The sequence below is a fragment of the Aethalodelphis obliquidens genome, unplaced genomic scaffold, assembly GCF_003676395.1.
Source record: "Aethalodelphis obliquidens isolate GAN/ISIS:26980383/991018 unplaced genomic scaffold, ASM367639v1 scaffold104, whole genome shotgun sequence".
NCBI classification, from domain to species: Eukaryota; Metazoa; Chordata; class Mammalia; order Artiodactyla; family Delphinidae; genus Aethalodelphis; species Aethalodelphis obliquidens.
The window spans coordinates 2,806,560-2,828,309 of NW_020838048.1; the positions used below are offsets into that span (position 1 = coordinate 2,806,560).

At 43.5% G+C, this 21,750-nt stretch overlaps 1 long non-coding RNA gene across 5 annotated transcripts in view; it reads left to right on the forward strand.

Annotated features, from left to right (window-relative positions):
* The window catches only part of LOC113614792 (uncharacterized), a 118,349-nt gene that overhangs the window by 12,290 nt on the left and 84,309 nt on the right, over positions 1–21,750 (forward strand). For 4 of the 5 annotated variants that reach the window (XR_003430728.1, XR_003430729.1, XR_003430725.1 and 1 more), the window contains exon 5: positions 4,209–4,273. This is a non-coding gene — a long non-coding RNA (uncharacterized LOC113614792). Of the gene's footprint in view, positions 1–4,208; positions 4,274–13,501; positions 14,716–21,750 lie in introns of those variants that run through there. The other variant, XR_003430727.1, reaches the window with a different exon arrangement.

Here is a 21,750-nt window from a genome sequence, read left to right on the forward strand (position 1 = left end):
CGGGATCTCAGGCGGGCACAGGAGAGAATCCCAGGTCCTGTGTGGAGTCAGGGTGAGAGCACGGAGGGAGGACTGAGGGAAAACTAGGCGCCAGAACAGAGTTGGCCCTTGGAGGCCATAGGGCGTGGTGAGCACATGCAGCACTTCCTGACATCTGGGTCTCAGAGACGCTGGAGAGGGGGAGTAAGGGGCGGGGTCTCAGAGAGGCTGGGGAGGGGGTATAAGGGGCGGGGTCTCAGGCGGGCACAGGAGAGAATCCCAGGTCTTGCGTGGAGTCAAGGTGAGGGCCCTGAGGGAGGACTGAGGGGAGCCTGGACCCCAGAACAGAGTTGGCCCTGGGAGGCCATAGGGCGGGATGAGCACGTGCAGCACTTCCTGACATCCGGGTCGCAGGGACGCTGGGGAGGGGGAGTACGGGGTGGGGTCTCAGAGAGGCTGGGGAGGGGGTATAAGGGGCGTGATCTCAGGCGGCCACGGGAGAGAATCCCAGGTCCTGCGTGGAGTCAGGGTGAGAGCCCTGAGGGAGGACTGAGGGGAACCTGGATCCCGGAACAGAGTTGGCCCTTGGAGGCCATAGGGAAGAATTTAAATAAAGAAAAAAAAGAACACTCCTCATGGTAGATATCTCCATAGAGCTTATATTTACTCTAAACTGAGTTTTGCCAGACCGTCCAAGTGGATACTCCTGGTTTTTCATTATCCATCAACACATTACACTGTAGAGGATACAGTGGCATAAAATTGGTGTAATCCAGCAAAACTCTGATATGCAAACAGGACAACACAAAATCATGAGAATAGTTTTCTATCTAGTTCTAGAAAAATGATTCATGTTTTTCCTTCCTTCTTTCTTTCGAGGTTTGTAAAAAGGCAAAATTATGTATATATAGTAATTCGGTACCTAAAAGTTTGAACTCTGGAAAATGGGATTGCCACTCTCCATGTTTCCCATTGGCTAAAGAGATGCTTTCTCTAAGAATATGCAAACTCTCTAGTCCAGTCTTTTATATCTTTAAAGTTATACCTGTTTGTTTTGTAACATAATGCCAGCATGGCACTACAGTCAGCTGTATCTGAGAACAAAAGTGTATATCTCAATGTGATGAACGAGGACATAGGAAAGCTTGGACAGTTGAATTTTGTCCATGGTGATCTGAAGGTGGCAGAGATCTGGATTTGGTTGAGTCACTTCCGGTTTGATTATCTCGGCTGATTGCCACCAATCACATTTAAGGCTTCTGCCATCACATGGTTTATTTTTCATACATGCTGATGTGTGTATGTCAAATAGTGCAAAGGACTCCATGGTAATTTTAACCTACTACCTGGGTCTTTAGTTGTGAGAACCACAAGGTACGTCCCGGTTGACTGAGTTTCTTGAATGAATGAAATGCACAACGAGTTCCCTTAGCAAAAGTAGAATCAGCCTCCCCTTTGAAGATGTGGCATGATTTGTAAACCTGACCACTCTAAGGACATCTTTGCTAATTTAATACACGTCTATATACTGCTGCTTTTTCATCCAGAAAATTTTCATTTCAAAAAGAGAAAAATCTTCTATAACGATTAATTCATTAACTCTGATAATATCTCTCTGCATACCAGAGTCAGCAAACTCTGGCTTGCAGGCCAGATATGGCCAGCTACCAGTTTTTCTACAGCCTGAATGCTAAGGCTGGCATTTGTATTTGTAAAGGACTGGAAAACAAATCAAAAGAAGAATACTATTTCTTGGCGTGTAAAAATCATATGAGCTTCACATTTCAGTGTTCATAAACCAAGCTTGACTGGCGCCCTCACTCATTTGCAGCTTGCTATGGCTTTCATGTTAAGTGGCAGAGTTGGGTAGCTCTGACAGAGACTATATGGCCTGCAGAACAGAAAATATTTACTGTGTGGCCCATTTCAGAAAACGTTTGCTGCTTCCTCTTCCAGGCAAAGCTATTTTTGGAAAGAGAACTGAGGCCCAGCATGAAGTGGGTAGACATAGCAAAATCACTGCAATGAACTAGCCTGGGATGTAAACCAAACTTCTCATGTGATGTAATTTCTAGCGAGGCATCTTGCATAAGTGGGGGAAATTAAAATCTGGAGGTGAAAGTAGAAAACAAAAATCAAAAATCTAAATTTTGCATAGTGGGAATGTTTGAATGATAGAGCCCAAGGATCCAGGGCGTATTTTATCTATTGCCAAAATGCGCTTTTTCTGGAGTAGCATGCTTCCCTTCCCGAAAGCAGAGCCATGCAGCCCTAGGCCATCACAAACCCTTGCTGATTGATTGCTGGATGAGGGTCACGTAGCTCTGACTTTGGTCGGTGTAGGCAGTGATCACGATGACCTTTAAATGTTTAGGGTCTCAAAGCACACATACTTTGGGGGGGGGCCCATAAAAAGGCTGAGTCTATGTCCTTCCGTGAATGGCCCCCTAGAAGTGCTATAGTCAGGTTCTCAAAAGCCTGCCTCTTCCTTTTATTTTGGGCAGGTTTTAGTCCATTTGTGAGGGGATAACGAAGGTTAGAATTTCAGTACTTGTTACAACCTTGTCAGTGGTGGAGGACGGACGTGGCTAAGAACAATGGTTATACTTTGTAATTTCTGGTTTGTGTGTGTATGTGGCTATCTAATGTTTTATTTGGGGGTAATCTCGTGTATATAATTTATAAATACATAATACATTCTTTACATATTTGTGCGATCAAACTTTTAAAAAAATTTTTTATTGAAATATAGTTGATTTACAATATTGTGTTTCAGGTGTACAGCAAAGTGATTCAGTTATACATATATGTGTATATATATATTCTTTTTAGATTCTTTTCCCTTATAGGGTATCAAACTTTTTTTGGTGGGCGGGGCCTTGCCACGTGGCATGGGGGATCTTAGCTCCCCGACCAGGGATTGAACCTGTGCCCCCTGCAGTGGAAGTGTGGAGTCTGAACCACTGGACTGCCAGGGAAGCCCCAGACTTTTTATTGATAGTTTTATTTGTGTCATCAGATAGTTCACATACTTGTTTTTTGCTTAATTTTCTTCTGTTGTATAACAAATTACCACAGATTTAATGGCTTAAAGCAACATATTTATCACCTCACAGTTTTTATCCATTAGGAGTCTGGGAATGGTGTAGCTAGATCTTTGGCTCAGGCTATCACAGAGGTGCAGTCAGGGTGTCGGCTGGGGCTGTGGTCTCATCTGGAAGCTCGTGTCCCCTTCCAAGTTCAAGTAGTTTGGGGGCAGAATTCTTTTCCTTGAAGCTATAAAACCCATGGTGGATTTCTTCTTCAAGGTCATCAGGAAAGAGTCTCTGACTCAGAGAAGGCCTAAGCCCTCTTTTAGAGGATGCCCAACTGATTAAGTCAGACCCACCCAGGATAATCACTCTTTTGATTACTTAGAGTTCACTGATTTGGGACCTCAATTACATTTGCAAATTCCCTTCTACCTTGTCATATGATGTCACACAATCAAGGGAGTGACATCCATTGCCTTTGTCATATAACATAACCTAATCGTGGTGTAACACCAGGGGGCTGAGATCATAGATACCATGTTAGAATTTTGGCTCTCACACCAGGCAAGGGAAGCATGACTCCAAGAGTCGGAGGGAGCCAGCTTTGAATCTTAGCTCTTCCACTAACTAGCTGTGTGAATGTACAAGTAATTTAACTTCTCCATGCCTCTGTGCTCTCAACTGTAAACTGGAGATCATTGTAGCATCATTTTAGCGTTCCAGCATCTACCACTTCAGGCTGGTGCCAGAATTCAATAAGATAATACTTACAAAGGGTCTGGAACTGTGACTGGCAAGTAGCAAGTGGTGAACAGGTGTCAGATATTTTCATTCATTTTTATACATACAGACGTTCTATTCATCCAACGGAAAAATGATATTGGACATTGCCAGAACGTGCATCACAGGATCTTCAAGAAAGCAAGACAAGAGGAAGGAATTAGGAATGCAAATTAATCCTGGTTTTATAGTAGAAAGGGCTTACTGAGAGCAAGCTAGTTCAGTAAATGGTGCTTGAACACAAAGTGAGATACGTCTGTGAAAGCGTCTGCACCGAATAAATGTTGCTTGAATTTAAATCTGGACAAAAGTACACGCTTAATAATTGTCTGTGGATTAATGGATGTGATTATCTTCTTTTTAAAGTCAAATCACTGCTTAACCAAATTATTTTTTTCTCTTTATTGTTACCCACAGAACTATTTGAACCTGACAAACATTTGATCTGTCGACGTGGCCCCTGCGTTCTTCCCCGATCTAAGGTAAGGTCTGTTAATATGAAACCAATAGAGAAAGTCAGAGTGTAAGAACGTTTGCCAAAGATCTTGATAAAGTATTGTGTAGCAAATGGAGAAATACAAATATCTAACCCAGGACCTGTAGTTTCTGTACTGAGTGATAATTCTCACCTACCTCCTAGTCACAAGCTAAAGGCCTGTGTTAAGCCCTTCCTCTCTGAAGGGAAGGAGAGAGAAAACAAAAACAAACCCCCCCAAACAAGGTGACCCCCCACAAAAACACCACTCTCAATTTGCTTGTGTCCTTGGAAGTAAAGACAAAGAGATTCCCTTGACTACAGACTTGCTGATCTGTGGAAAATCCACAACCCCACGTTACCTCGTGCTTACAACAATGGGCAGACAGAAATCACACACTGCGGGCTTTTGTCCTCTCCTTATATTGGCTTCTTATTCTCCAGAATGGCTTCTGGTCTGGTAACAGGGAGAGGGCCTGCTGGCTGAGGAACGCTCTGCAGAGTGGCTGGTATGGCTGTGGGTGGTGCCTGGGGAGCCTGGGAAAGGAAAATTCCTGGGAGCCGGGGCTGTGTTGTAGGTCCAGTAACTCAGCCATCCTGGAATTCTCGGACATGCCTGGTGCTTTGGGATCCTCGGAGCTCCTATCAGAGTGAACCGAAGAGCTAACTATTCTAAAATTTTATAGAAAAGAGAGGGGGGAGAGAGGGAGGGAAATGACATCAACATACAGCAACATTCTGAGTCTCATTGTCAAGTACTAGCAAACCATCCTAAGTAGCAGATCCAGATCTTGCTAAATTTTTCATAAAATAGGAATTATTTTAGACCGTAGGAACAAAAGGACTATAGGATTGGTAGATCATTTCTTGTCTTACTTCAGAATCTATCTCTGTATATAATCTATTTTATTTTTTTTAACATCTTTATTGGGGTATAATTGCTTTACAATGGTGTGTTAGTTTCTGCTTTATAACAAAGTGAATCAATCATACATAAACATATGTTCCCATATATCTTCCCTGTTGCGTCTCCCTCCCTCCCTATAATCTATTTTTATCATTAAATCACTGGAGGAACATAGAATAATGGAGGCAACCATCCAGATGTTTCCAAGCATCCAGGTGTTTGACAGTGTGGAAGTCTATGTGGACACAAAGTGTCTGGGCTTTCCATGGACTCATTGTTTATCCTTTTGATTTATTTCCTTATTTATATGTATGTATTTGGAGGGGTGGGATGGGTGGGACACGAGCAGATTTCATTCATTCAGCACACACTTAGGAAGCGCCTGTTATGGGTAAGACACTGAAAGACACACAAAGGAAACACAGAGGGACTCGGGCCGTAAGAGATTTGCAGTCCTATCCCAGGGACTAGAAATCTTGTGACAAGCATCGTTCAAAGTTGTATTGACTCCCATACGCCTAACTCATCTTCTGGCAAAGCTGGTCAAAACCATTCAGCGGGTTGCCGAATTCTACAAGAGAACAAGAGTGAGGTTGAATTGACTGGTCATTCAGCAGATGTGGTTAACTCGATTTCCAGTTTACCAACAGCCAAACCAAAGGCGTCTAGTAGGAGTAAGCCAGCTTTCTGTCAATCTCTTCCGTGTCTCTTGGAGGGAAAAACAACCGGTCCAACTGCCATCTGGAAGGCGAAATTGCAAGCAGCCAGTCAGATGCAGTTTTCACCTCTGAACCAAGTGTTCAGTTTCGCCCACACGTTTCCTCCAGCGTGAGTTTCTCATTCAGTGATCCCCAGCTGTATTTTTTCCCATTCAGCTCATCTCACTTTCTTTTTAATCAGTGACAAAACAGGATAAAACACCTTTATTATTATTATCTGAAGCTCAGCATTACACCTAGGATTTCTCTCTTTAAAAACTAGGAAGCCATGGCATTTATCAAAAGCAGAGAAGCGGTGGATGTGACTAGGGGTTCATATTGCCAATGGGTATTGCAAATTATACTAAGAAAATCTGAGAGTGAGTATCTTGTGTTATTAGCTTCTCAAATTTGATGACTACTATTTTATGAGTGTCTTCTTTTCCTTCTAGACATTTGTGGCATTTCTCTTAATGACCAAATATAGATATAGATATAGATATGTAACTTGTACCACCTGCAGCATTATTGTTAAGAGGAATAATCCACGTGGTACTGATGCAATTTTAGTCTTATATTTCTGGACTCTTGGAACCATTTAAGCAGCTGGCCCGTGGGTGGACTCCTTAGAGCACATTTGAAAACCTTACAGAGAGGTACATTTTACCCAAGGCTGCACCATTTGGCTGTCAGAGTCCCTGGAATGTTCGGGAAAGGATGCTAAGTCAACACTCCACATGACTTAATTGGGTGTTTCCATGAAAGATATAATAAACCGTGCTTCTCTATACTGTCTGAAGATGGGTCACGTGGCAGGGTCTCTGTTGACAAAGGCCGCCAGGAAGTGACTCTCTCTTCCCCAGAGACACCATTTTCAAGCTGTTCTTTTCTGCTCAGTAAAGATTAAAAAGGAAGTGAAACCTTTTGCACTCTTCTGCACTGCTGTTTTTTGGTGTGTTTTTTTTTTCAGACAGAGCAGGAACGCCTGCTCATACATTCTTCCAAGACTTGCTAAGAAAGACTTGAAAATAGCAGGCAAAAAGTGTCTGTGTTTGCTGTCTGTTCTTTGGCTATGGAATAAAAACAAAAAAAAATGACATTGAATCTGGTGTTTGAAATGGCAGTGCTGTTGTGGCTATGATGACTGGCTTGACAAGCCCACAGTATTCTAGAAGCATGAGCCTGTCCCAGGAGCCAGCTCAGCTGTTTCTCAAGAATGAGACGGACTGGGGCCCTGCAACAGTGTTTCCTCTTGCCGACCTTTCAGCCGCTGGGCAGAAACACATGCAAATAAAAATCAGGAACCCCAGAGAGCAAGCAAATCATTTCCAGACAGGCTGATAATGAACTTCAAGCCTTCAGCTCCAATATCACTGATTGAAATCCATTTGTTTTAGCTCTTTAATAGAATATGAGGTTAAATACACAAACCTACGTTTTTAGAATTCTCTCTTGTATTCATACCAGCGTGCGATTTTTTTTTTTTTAAGACAACATAAAATAGAGTGACTTTTTAAAAATCTAGCTTTTACGTCTTAATAAAGCTGGGGGGAAAAAACTAGCATAGCACGAGAAAATAGAAAATGCTTTCAGATTTCCTCTCCCTGATTTTGAAGGTTTTCTTTTTCTTTTTTCCTTTATTAATAAACCTTAAAGATTTGAAAATGTAAGCCAGGTGTGAGCTCTGAGGGAGAAGGTGCATTTTATTCACCTTTGTGTCCCACACAACCAGAGATGGTGGGGTTGGTGTTTGTTGAACTCAGGAATCTTCTCCCTCCCGTAACAGGGATAAGTCCCTTTTATAACTGTGAGTCTGCAGGAATCTGAGACCGAGAGTAGAGAATCTCTGCTTATTTTTCTAATCTAACTAATCTGTCCTTCGAATTCTTCTATTTTGGATAACGTTAGATTTGAATCACGAGTTCCTGGGTCCGTAGTACTGTTTGTACTCCTGAGATTACATTGAGAAGTTTACTAGACCGTGCATCTCTAGAGCCTTCCTTTTCCTTTTTTCCATGTGTCTGGAGATGTAGTGAGAAAATCTGCCTTCAGCTACCTCAGTGGTTTGGCAGCCCTGACTTCCTGTTCATCATTTGCATTTCTATGGCCTTTAAGCTAAACGTTTCAAAAATGTAACGATTCATTTCATTAAACTGTACTTTTTTGTCTCTGGAATGAATATGACAATGTTTAGGTCATTTCAGAACCGGAAAATTAAGGCCCCAAAGTTGCAAAGATTTTTCTCTCTTGTCATTGTGCGTATATATGCAGTATATGAATAAATCGTTTAGTACTGTAAAAAAGTTTCAGATTTTTTTCCCTTTGGGTTGGAAACAAAAGCCCTTTTCAGAGACTTCGATGATTCTTCCTCCAAACCTTAGCCTTATTCACACATTCTGCTAACCAAACCGTCCTTATAAAACCAATAGAACCCTCTACCTTTGGGACGGGGGGGAACCACAAAGAAATTAGCTGAAGCATTCAAATTCTCCTTTTCCGGGACTTTCATCCTCATTCTCCTCTATGACAATCCCTTGATTTCTCCTTGTCCATATATATTTTTCATTTATATTGATATATTTAATTTCTGTTTTCCATTTATATTGCTCTATCAGCAGTTCTGTACTTTTTTTAAAAAGCGACCCCTTTTTGGTATCCTCAAATTTTTGTGGCCTGCCGTAAGATACTATGATTATTTTTACAATTTTGAAACTTATTTAAAAAGAATCTTCTAGCTAGGGCATTGCATTCTTTTGAGTGGGAAAATACATATTTGATATTGAATCTCTCAGTCCCTGTTATAACTGTGAGCCTGCAGGAATCTGAGACCCCTCGTAGAGAATCTCTGCTTGTTTTCATTTAGCCATTTGGATGCTTCCCCGCCTTGTTTTCTAATTGCTTCTCAGCATCTCATTTCAGGGGATGGGAATTAAGCCGTCTTTTCCTCTCACAGGCAGAGACCAGCTGTTCATGCATTGCTTGGTTCATCCTCTTGATCAACTTCTGCCTGGGAAGAGTCACTGCACTGACCCTTCAAACACATCTCTGGTTGCTGCAACTAATTTTATGTTTTAGTACAAAGTAAAGGACCTCTGACCTCCATCTAGTAAGAATCTGACCAAATGTTCGTGAATTAACAGTTTCCATCTTTGCAGACTTTGGCCTTTGAAGCTTGTTTGGCTTTCTTTTCTTACTGTTGCAGTCTTTCAGTTTTTTTATGAGCATAAAGGTTGCAGAGACCTATTCCTTCCTGAAAGGACCATCAGGGCTCCTTGGCTGGATGGATAAAGGGTCCAGGACTGACCCGTGGGCTGCTGGAATAGTCATGTGAAAAAAAAAAAAAAAAGGCCCCATTAACCACTTTTTCCACCTGTTCTTTAGTCTCGCTTGAAAATCGTTTGTTTCTAATGTCTTTTCATCACAGTTTTTACAGTCATCTTGTCAACAAGTTATCCTAAAAATTGTTGAAAAGGCCCCATCCATTCTCAGCACAGAAGCTCCCCTTTGGATTCCTTTGTGACTGTTATTTGGCTCTTAACATGTGGCTGGTATGAACTTGTTTGGAAAATCCCGACCCACTAGAGTCACCGAGGCCTTCCTCATGGGATGGTTTCTAGGGACTTCTTCATCTAATTAGCAATGACCCCAGAACCTTACCTCTACCAAGAAAATGTCCCAGTTAACTCAGCTCCCAAGGCTCCTCAGTACTTCACTTTTCTAGTTGCTTGATGTTGAACGTAAGTCACCTGAACCGTGGTTGCATAGAATGGGTTGGGAGTCACACAGATCTCTCTGTATAAGGACTACTAAGAACTCTTCACTAGGTCTAGATTCTGGTTCATGTTGCCTTCTTTAAAAATAGGTAGAGATGCTCTTTCATATTAAGTAGTGTGTGGGGACTTGCCATTGGCTTCAAGGTTTTTTTTTAATTGCATGGTTCTCTGATCTTGTTGGGGAACAGGAGGCCAAATAGATCTAGATTAGGGCACCCAACTGCAGCCAAGATGTATGGGTCTGCTCTTGGCTTCTAATTCGCCATGTGACTTTGGGCGGGTCCCTCTCTCTGGCTTTGAGTTTCTCATTTGTAGAACAATGGAATTGGATCAGGGTCTTTCCACCTCTAAAGGTCTGTGATGCATAGGCGAGCCACAGCATCATGGGTTCCAGCACAGCACCCCACAGCCTTCTCGCTCACCCTTCCTGGCACACACGCACATCTCCCTGTAGGACTCCCTGGTTTTTAAAGAAGGGCAAATGGAAAAGGAGACCTGAAACCCACATAGTTTCAGTTCTGACTTAGTGAGTTTTGAATTTAAATGCTTTCGCATATGCAACAGTGAGTGGGCAGAAGAATCCTACAGAAAGAGCACCCTGAGGTTGGATGAGCAATGCACAGCTCCTTTCTTTGGTGGTTCTCTTTTGGAACAAAACACATCATTGCTCAAAGCCAGAAGAGAAAAAATAAGAATAAGCGGAGGCATTGTTGAACAAAGAGAAATAGAACATGGTGGCCTGTGTATCCACGTAGGCTCTTGGCAAACCTACCTACTTCTATTTTTTTTTTTTGCTTTGTCATATTCCCTTTCTTTTTGTACCTTTTTTTAAAAATTGAATTGTAGATGATTTACAGTGTTGTGTTAGTTTCAAGTGTACAGCAAAGTGATTCAATTATACATATGTACATATATATGTTCTCTTTCAGATTCTTTTCCCTTATAGGTTATTATAAAATATTGAGTGTAGTTCCCTGTGCTATACAGTAGGTCCTTGTTGGTTACCTATTTTATATATAGTAGTGTGTATCTGTTAATCCCAAACTCCTAATTTACCCCTTCCCACCTTTCTCCTTTGGTAACTATAAGTTTGTTCTCTATGTCTGTGGGTCTGTTTCTGTTTTGTATATAAGTTCATTTGTATCATTTTATTTTAGATTCCACATATAAGCAATATCATATGATATTTGTCTTTGTCTGCCTTACTTTACTTAGTATGATCATCTCTAGGTCCACCCATGTTGCTGCAAATGGCATTATTTCATTCTTTTTTATGGCTGAGTAATATTCTATTGTATATATGTACCACATCTTCTTTATCCATTCACCTGTTGGTGGACATTTACAACCTACCTACTTCTAATGCTGCCACATCTGCCTGTATCAGGATGAGTTCTGGGCCTCAAGATTTGAAAACACAAAACAAAATAAACAAATTTTAAAAAAACAGTGCTAAAAGGGAAAACTGTCGGGACTGATGTTACACGCAATAGCATCTTCCAGGTAGCTCTGTGGGATGAGTAACACTTGGGTTGGGCAGTGTGACAATGCTGGGACCAAGAATGGTGGACGATGGTGCATCACCATTGCTTCCTACAGATTCCGACCAAGGCAGAGATCCCTGTCATTAAGGTGTGTGAGTACACGGCCTGCAAATAGTATGTTTGGCAACTTTTAAATTCATTTGAGTCCAGACCGACAAATGTGTTCTAGGCAAGTGATTGCATGATTTTCCACGGGATTTTGTCGCACCAGCCCATAAATGAAATACAAAAACCGATCAGGGAATGAGGGAGGTCTGAAATGTGCTTGGGAGTGTGAAGAGAAGATGGAGAGGAATGCTAAGGGTTTAAACAGGAAGAACTAATGAGGAAAACATGTGACACTACTACAGGGGAATTTTTCCTCTTTTAGCCATTCCTGACTTTCCGTAGTAGTCACCATTCATCTCAAGCTAGTCCTCTGATATTTTTGCATCCTAGAAAAATGAAGAGTCTATAAAAGACAACATCTTGTAGGCCTGGTGTGTTTGTAACTGGCTTTTTGAAAGATGTTACTGATCTGCCCATGAGTGCCTTTCTAAGCTTTCATTGGATTTTTCGTGGGAAGGGAAAATTAGTTTTCCTGTTGAAATACTGGACCCCAAGGAGAAGACCTCTTTTTCTGTGAGCGATGAATAAGGAGAGCGGATATGATGTATTCAACAGTTTTTTTTTTTTATTTGAAGTGTGATTTACAATGAAGTGATTTACAGTGTTGAAGTGTGATTTACAATGTTGTGTTAGTTTCAGGTGTACAACAAAGTGATTCAGTTTTAAATACATATCTATATAGATATATAGATATACACATATGTATATTCTTTTTCAGATTCTTTTGTCTTATAGGTTATTACAAAATATTGAGTAGAGTTCCCTGTGCTATACAGAAGTCCTTGTTGTTTATGTCTTTTATATGTAGTAGTGTGTATATGTTAATCCCAAACTCCTGATTTACCCCTCCCCCCTTCCCCTTTGGTAACCATAATTTTGTTTTCTACATCTGTGGGTCTCTTTCTGTTTTGTATATAAGTTCCTTTGCATCATTTTTTTAGATTCCACATATAAGCGATATCATATGATATTTGTCTTTGTCTGACTTACTTCACTCAGTATGATCATCTCTAGGTCTAACCATGTTGCTGCGAATGGCATTATTTCATTCTTTTTTATGGCTGAGTAATATTCCATTGTGTATATGTACCACATATTTATCCATTCGTCTGTCAGTGGACATTTAGGTTGCTTCCATGTCTTGGCTATTGTAAATAGTGCTGCAGTGAACATAGGGGTGCATGTATCCTTTTGAATTATGGTTTTCTTCTGATATATGGCCAGGAGTGGGATTGCTGGATCATAGCAGTAACTCTATTTTTAGTTTTTTTTTTTTTCGGTACGTGGGCCTCTCACTGTTGTGGCCTCTCGCATTGCAGAGCACAGGTTCCGGATGCGCAGGCTCAGTGGCCATGGCTCACGGGCCTAGCCACTCCGCGGCATGTGGGATCTTCCCAGACCGGGGCATGAACCCGTGTCCCTTGCATCAGCAGGCGGACTCTCAACCACTGCGCCACCAGGGAAGCCCTATTTTTAGTTTTTTAAGGAACCTCCATACTGTTTTCTATAGTGGCTGCACCAATTTACATTCCCACCAACAGTGTAGGAGGGTTCCCTTTTCTCTACACCCTCTCCAGCATTTATTATTTGTAGACTTTTTGATGATGGCCATTCTGACTGGTGTGTTCAACGAAGTTTTAAAACATCGTCAGTTTTGCAAAGGTACCTAAAGAAAACATGACATACAGATTTGTGAGTACGAGTTCAAGGGAAGTCAGACCTTATGCAGAAAGTAACATAATGTGATGGTGTGCAGAGATGAATGAAGAGATGTAGCTAGAGAATCATGAAATAAGAACTGAAAGTAATGTTGGTTTTTCTCTTGGGCTTAGAAAGTTTGGGGAACCATTTAATAACAAATATTCATGATTCTTCTTGGTGCGTTAGAGATGGGAAAGGTTGATTCCTACAGCTTGCTGTATGCTTGGGGCTTTACCAACTTTTGGAGTTAAACAGCGACTAAAATACAGAGTTCCTGCCCCAAGGGAGCTTGCATTCTAGCAAGGAGACACTGACCCCCCCCCCCCCCGCCGAAAAAAAAGGAATATATAATATGCCAGGCATGTTGATAAATGCTTTGGAGAAAAGTAAAATAATGTGAAGGAGATGGAGAGAGAATGGGAGCGTGGGGATCCGTGCTATTTTATTAGACACATTATGATTGTAAGAATCATTAAGTCTAGTCACCATTCTTCCTCTGCACAGATGAAGAAACGGGGGCACTGAGAGATGGCCCAAGGGCCCCCAGCTGACTATGCCCCCTGGGAATAAGAACCAACTCTCCTGACCCAAGACCAATGCTCTTCCCTTTTGCCTCCATCCTCAGCTTGCCCCCAGTTGGAAATGAGCTGCTGCCATCCGATTTTGAAGTCTATCATTTCTTCCCTTTGCGATCAGTTTGTATTGATTTTCTTACGAGTACAAAATAAATTGTTCAACACTATTCCTGTACCAACTTGTGCCAGCAGTAATGGTACCTAAGATGTAGAAAGGGTTAATTTACCAGTTGGTGACTTCGGAGTGGTCTAGAGTTGACCTCATCAACTCTGTGGTCCTTAAGCACTCAGGACACTTCCTACTTTAATGCGCACGAGAGTCAGCTGGGAATCTTGTGAAAATGCAGGTTCCGATTCAAGATGCCTAGCTGGGGACCGAGATTCTGCGTTTCCAACAAGCAGTCCGGTGACGCTCATATTACTGGTCCATGGACCACACTTGAGTAGCGAGGGTCTAGGCGCCTCTGCTCCACTTTGCTCAGCACAACTGCAAGAGAAACCTCAGAGTCAAAGCTGGCATTTCCTTTCTTCCCTTCCCTATTGCCCTACTCCCCTCCTTTGGAAGAATCCAGCTTAAAAAAAGAAAACGTTATGAAACACGAGTGCGAAGCCTGAATTACAGTGTTAGGCACGTAATTATCTGGGCAAAAAACAGATGTTTCAGACTCGGGGTTAGCTCAGCCCGCTGCCGGGGCCACATGGTAAAGTCTCTTGATGGAAGAGCCAACCAAGGCCACACAGTTTATGCCAAGAGAAAAAGGGGTGCGTGTGTCTGAAACTCGGGGAGGGAAGTGAGTAAGGGTTACCGTTGCATAAATAATATAGGAAGCGTCTCCCCGCCAGACTGCAAGCTGAGACTCCTGCGTGCTAATCTCGGGTGCAAGGGTGACTCGGTCTGCGTCTGCAAATGAAAGCTTGCATCCTTGGCTGGGAAATAATAATAGGAAAAAGCCTGCCCCATGCTGGAGCTTTTCCTCTGTGAGGAGCTGCCGCTATCCACTGTTAAGATCCTTTGATTGAGCCATCCTGAAGGAAGGCGCAAGCGTGAACTGGGACTTGGTTTGGGAAAGGTGGCAGAAACAGTCTGTAGAGAGCAGGATTCTTTATTTTTTTAATTAAAAAAAATTTTTTTAAACATCTTTATTGGAGTATAATTGCTTTATAATGTCGTGTTAGTTTCTGCTGTACAACAAAGTGAATCAGCTCTACATATACATACATCCCCATATCCCCTCCCGCTTGTGTCTCCCTCCCACCCTCCCTATCCCACCCCTCTAGGTGGTCAGAAAGCACCGAGCTGATCTCCCTGTGCTATGCGGCTGCTTCCCACTAGCTATCTATTTTACGTTTGGTAGTGTATATATGTCCATGCCGCTCTCTCACTTTGTCACAGCTTACCCTTCCCCCTCCCCGCGTCCTCAAGTCCATTCTCTACGTCTGCGTCTTTATTCCTGTCCTGCTTCTAGGTTCATTGGAACCTTTTTTTTTTTTTTTTAGATTCCATATGTATGTGTTAGCATACGGTATTTGTCTTTCTCTTTCTGACTTACTTCACTCTGTATGACAGACTCTAGGTCCATCCACCTCACTACAGATAAGTCAATTTCGTTCCTTTTTATGGCTGAGTAATATTCCATTGTATATATGTGCCACATCTTCTTTATCTATTCATCTGTCGGTGGACGCTTAGGTTGCTTCTGTGTCCTGGCTGTCGTCAATAATGCGAGAGCAGGATTCTTGCAAAACCCGCCTTCTGTGGCTCTTTACATTTGCACCTACTTGCTACCCACCATGGCAAGTCTTTTGTCCACCACCTGGGCTGGCCCTGCGCGTATGAACGCGTGTTCTGGGGCCCCAGAGGGCAGCTCAGGAGGGAAAGGCCAGCCCCCGTCCCCCCACCGTGACCTGGCTGAGCTAGGGAGAACTAAGCCCCCAATTGCGAGCTCAGTTGCTTCTCAGAGGAAAATGGTGTAACAGTCATGATAAGAAAAAATTGAATTCACATCTCTAAGTGGGCAAAGGCTAAACAGTTCCCATTATTCTTGGGGAGGCAAAAGCAGTTCTGGCGCGCCTAGGGTTTCACAGCTCCGTGGGGCGTCATCTCAGTCTGAGACTTTGGGCCATTTAGTCTGTGCTCAGTAAGATCTGGCGGAGGATGTGAGGATGGGGTGACGAGTGGGTGACAGATAGCTGACTTTGGATTTCTCGGCGTTTGCCAAAATCTTGGAGGCTGTCTTACTCCTTCTATAGTTAAGACTGGTTTCACTGGGATGATGATCGTTCCCCAGAGGACAGTTGGACTCTCCCTGACACTCTCAGGAAGGACAAGTGGAATGCTCTGAGTCCCCAGGAAATGGCCCGGAAGGTTGGACTTCATTCTGGGAATTTTCACTGGTCTCTTTTGTTTGAAGTTGAGCTAAAGGGGTGGCAAGTAGAGGTGCACTTCTCTTATCAGTTACTAGAATGTTTTCTACCAGCTGGATAAGCCACCCAGGGAAACAAAGGCTAGTTTCCTGGTCAATATCAGGTCCAGTCTGTGACAGCCTCCCAGCCTTGGGGAAGGGAATAGTGAAGGCAAACGCCCTTTTCTCTGTCACCAAATCTCAGTCCATTGCAGTGTCTCAGGGATGAGGCTGTGAGGCAACCCAGCTATCGCAGGCCTGGCTTTTCTGCGTGAGACTGTGATCTTGGCTTGGCAAATGCCAACTGTTTCCAGAGGGAGATTCTGGGAAGTCCAAGGAAAAAAAACCTTTTAGTTCCAATGGCCCTTCTCACCATCACTTTGAATGGCTAAATCTTTTGTACTTTGAATTGTCCACATTTCCAGATGTGGCATATTGAGCGGACACCCACTGATAGGGCCATTCTATACCTCTACCCAGTGAGCCAGGCCCCAGGAGGGGGGTGACGCGGGGGGGGGGGGGGGGGAAAAAGTTCAGTCCATTTTTCTTATTGTACCACTGATCTTACAATGTCGCCATACCCTTAAAGCCAGTGAGCATACTTGTTTTTGTTTGAGTAAACTTTTTGCTCTGGGATTAAATTTGCAGAAAAGTTGCAAAGATAGTACAGAGAGTTCCCATATACCCCTCACCCAGCTTCCCCTAATGTTAACATTTGACATTTCCAACTGTTTGTCAAAACAAACTGATATTGGGGCAATGCTATTAACTAAACACCAGACTTTATTTGGGTTTCATCAGCTTTCCCATTAATGTGCTTTTTCTATCCCAGGAGTCAATCCAGGGTATAATATTGCATTTGGTAGCTTTTTTCTAGCAAACCTCCACTTGCACAAATGTAGCTGATCTTTTCACCAGCCTCCCTGAGCACCCGTTCTGTGCAGGACCCTGGCTGGATTCTGAGAGGCAGAGATGAAATGTCCTCAGGCAGTCGCTGTCTAGCTGTCGAGGCTGATGTTCACATACCACCATGGGATGCTCACAACCAGTGTGCTTTGCAAACAGAGCCTCTGTGTTGCAGAGCAGAGGTATCGGTGAGGATAAATGTACTATGCGCCCGGGAACGTCAGAAGTCATGCCTAGCTAGCGAGTGGGCTGGGAGGGGGGTCTGGGAAGGTGATAAACAGGGCTCTGCCCAATTTGACTTCAATAGGAAAGAGAAAATACTGGGGGGTGCTGAGCTAATCATTGCCTGGTTCTAAGCATCTATATTGCCAATGTCCTGGTCTCCAAAAACAATGAAACGAAGTACCCTAATACTGGGAGAATGTGTGTGTGTGTGTGTGTGTGTGTGTGTGTGTGTATGATTTCAAGCAGGGCTCATTAGGAAGAAACTCCACCAATCTTTCTTTGCTTTAGCTACATGGTAGCTGGTTGAACTATTTGATTTTATAGCAAAGAACTCACAAAAAAAGTGCCTTTTTCCCCAGGCTGAAAGCACAAGAAAACACCCCAAAACCTGTACCATGTCAGCACCCAGATAGAAAATCATTCACTTTCAGTGTTGGTTATTCGTTTTGTTGGTGGGAATCATCTCCCCTCTTCTCTGCTGACTCTTATCCAGGCAGAGGTTTGACTAGTGGGGCGAGGACCCATTTCCTCCATTGAAACCAAATGACTGCAGGGAAGCGGGGCCGGCTGACTGACACACAGACTCAGTTTGGTCCCCAGAGATGATCCTGGGGTGTCTCAGGGAGAGAGACCCGACACTGTTGAAAGCAGTGCTGTGTCTCCAAAAGCAGGGTGTCCACTGATGTCAGAAGAAATTGCAGTGTTGAAAACCTACGGGATTTCAGGTCGGGTTCAACCAAAGTGTTCCCAAGTTCTGCTTTCCATATTCAAAGCTTAACTTCTGTTCTCTCATGAGAATTTGCTTTCTTGATGTGGAGAGGCCAAGATGTAGCATCAACGCTCTGGTAGTCGGGTCTTCCACAAAAATTCTCAACTTGCACAGGCCACGAGCAATTCCGGACTTTAGTAGTGGAGCTGGGAGTCGTGTAGGGCTGATGCCGAGGGCCAGGCAAGACTGGGAGGGCTGTCAGCATTCCAGCTATTTAGCACCAGGACTCACTAGGCAGGTGGGCTTAACTTAAAGAGGAGAGAAAGTCGAGGCTCCGGAGTGGAGGTCCGGCGGTGGGGGGGGGCGGGGGTGTAGGGCAGGCCTCCCTGGGTGAGGCCCTGGAGGCTGAGGAGGCAGGTAAAGTGTGCCTTTCACGGCTGATTGGAAGCCAGTGTGACTTCACTAGCTGAGTGAACCTGAATCTTTCTGAAGCTCAGACTTTTTTCAACCACACATGAGAACATGCTCATGTGCACTGTCTATTTTACGGGGCTCTACTAAGAATTCAGAAAGCAGATGAATGTGCAGTAACTATATTACCTGATACAATGAGTAATCGAGCGGCTATTGTTTTCACTACTTCATGTATCTTAAAAGAACACTTTTCCTGCTTTTGAATTGCTAGAAATATGGGGGTCTTGGCTCAGTGAAAAGAGAACTAACGTTATGCTACTAAGAAAAAAACATATAAAACAATATATATTGCCTGTTGTGGTAGAGAAAGTGATGGCTCTGCAAAGATGTCCATGTTCTAAACCCTGGAACCTGTGAATATGTTACGTGACAAGGCAAAGGGGAATTTAGGCTGCAGGTGGAATTAAGATTGCTTATCAGATGAACTTAGAAATGACCTGATGATCCTGGAGTGCTTGGGGGTGCCTGATGTAATCACAAGGGTCCTCAAAAGTGAAGAAGGAAGATGTGACTATGGAAGAGAGAACCAGAGAGGTGGCAGCATGAAAAGGACTTGGCCTGGCAGGGTCAGCTTTGAAGACGGAGGAAGGGGGTCGTGAGCGAAGGAACTCAGGCAGCTTTAGAAGGTGGAAGAGGCAAGGAAGTGGGTTCTCACGGAGAGCCTCCAGAATGTAGCATAACGTGGCCAACACCTTGATCTTAGCCCAGTGAGATCCCTGCCAGACTTCTGATCTATAGAACTGTGTGATGAAAAATTTGTGTTATTTTAAGCCACTAAGTTTGTGGTCATCTGTTACAGCAGCGATAGAAATCGAATGCACCTATATAGAAATTCTGGAACAATGGCACATTCTTGGATATAAGAAAGAAATGTTTATTAGCTGAACGCTTTTTCAGGAACCTCTTTCCTTCTTCTCGTGTATAATCACCGACACATTAGTATTTTTCCCCCGTTTGCCTGGCATGAATTGTGAGCTTGAACAGCTATTTACAGAGCTCTTTTTACACTTTCTATTATGTTTGCAGAGATTTATATACAAAATACAGGGAAGCCTGCTTCAGCTTCCCTGGCTTGATTTTGAACAGGGAGTGCCAGGGGTAAATTAAAAGGGAAATTCCAACTCAAGGGCAAGGTGGTGTTGATAAAGTCCTACTCAAAATATTTACAGAAGAAAGATGGGTACGGTCAAGTGGGCTTTTTCTCTATGATGTCAAGCTTTCCGTGGGAACAATGCAGATAATATTGCTTGTCCCTTTGCTTACTTATAACCTAAAAGAAGGGAGGGGTAAATGACAGAAGCCTGATTCATACTGTTGGACCCCTAAAGGAGCTCAGAAAGGGAGAGGAAAATCTAAACTCCTAAATCAACATCTGTAAAAGGATTTGGAACTGAGGATGAGGAAGTTCTGAGGCCTGCTAAAAGGGAAGGAAGGGCTTTATTTACTGGCCATGGACTGTACTTCCTGTTGTGACGCTAACGCTGTTTCATAACAGCTGGGAGGCTGCAGTGCCTTGTGGGACAATGCGGAAGCAGCACTCTTGGTTCTTCCACATTACACAAGTGAATGACCTCTACAGTGCAGTGACACAGATGTAGGGAAAAGAATGGGACACTTGCACTGGCTGTTGCAGACACGATCAAGCTTTTATTTTAATTGCAGAAATATCTTTTATATATACTATGATCGAATATGCAGCATCTCCTGTGTTCTTACGAATGCTCTTTGCTTGTCTGGGGATTCAAAGGGCTGAAAGGGATAAGCACCCAGCGGGGCGGCCCTGTGGCATGTTATGAGCTGTCATTACACAGCCAGGAGCTACAAAAGCCAGTGTGGTCCGTGAAAGAAGGAATTAAGTTTATGTCTTTCTTATCATATAACTCTGTCGCAAACGCCATGAAAATCATTTTTGCAGATTTGCTTGGCACGTCAGCCAAGGAATTGGGAAACAATATTTCAAGCCTGATGGGAGACATTTTCACCTGCCTGTATTGTATCCTTCTGAGGATGAGGGCTACTGTGGTTAGGTTTGCACATGCAAAATGCAGTGACAAACCACAGAGACTTCCTGGATATCTCATTGGGTGAATACTCCAAAATCTAGACTTTTTTCAGCAAAAGGATCTTTCAGGTTAGAGGATAGAGGTGGGGCTGTGTCATCACACAGTGTGGTGTCAAATTCGGGTTGGACCACTTACTAGCTGTGTGACCTTGACTAAATTAATTCACATCTCTGTGCCTCAGTTTTCTCATCTTGAATGAGAGGAGTAGTACAATGTATGCCATGTGGTCATTGTAAAAATTAAGGAAGGCAGTATATGAGGCCAGTAGAACGGTGCCTGGTGCTATAAACTGCTTAACCAGTGGAAACTATTTTGCTTAGACAATATGGATATATATTCACGATGGCAGAATAAAAGGTACGAAAACAGTAAGTTACTACAGGGAAGGAAAGCACTGGAAGCCTTGGAAGCGGCGCACATCACCATGACACGCAGTACCATTTGTATCTGTGTTCAAGGCTCTGCACAGTCTCCACCCAGCATCTTTTCCAGTCTGCTTCCCCACGATCATCCTTCAGGAAGCTTCTGCACCAGCCACCCTGGTCTCCAGGACTGGCCCATCTGCTTTCCTGAACTCAGACATTTTTCCCCCCTCATATCCATACCTCTGCCCTTCAGTTCTACTGAGAGTTCCTCTCTTTCCCTTTGAACTCTCCCTCCTTTGAGCTGACACAACTAAAAGTCAAAAGGCTTTTTCAAACAAAAATATTTGAAGGGACATCAGATGTCTTGCTCACGTTATACATTTAAAAATCTAGACCACAGAGCTTCAGCGCACGTCCCAAGCTGAGGTGTCACCTCAGCCGTTTCACGAGGAACTCTGGTCTGAAGGGCTGGGGGCAAGGCCTATGCACGGGGCCTGCTATGAGCAAGTGAAACAGACTAAGCACAAAGGGAAAAAAGGCGGATGGGCTAGGCCTGAAGTGAGATGGCCAGATTTATGTCCTTTCCAGATGAAATGTGGATCCTCTCACAACAGGAGCCGTGTGGCTGACAGGGTCTTGGTGCTCCAGCCGGGTGTCAGGCCTGTGCCTCTGAGGTGGGAGAGCCAAGTTCAGGACACTGGTCCACCAGAGACCTCCCGGCTCCACGTAATATCAAATGGCGAAAGCTCTCCCAGAGATCTCCATCTCAATGCGAACACCCAGCTCCAGTCAACGACTAGCAAGCTCCAGTGCTGGACACTCCATGCCAAACAACTAGTAAGACAGGAGCACAACCCCACCCATTAGCAGAGAGGCTGCCTAAAATCATACTAAGTTCACTGACACCCAAAACACACCACCGGACGCGGTCCTGCCCGCCAGAAGGACAAGATCCAGCCTCAACCACGAGAACACAGGCACTGGTCCCCTCCACCAGGAAGGCTACACAACCCACTGAACCAACCTTAGCCACT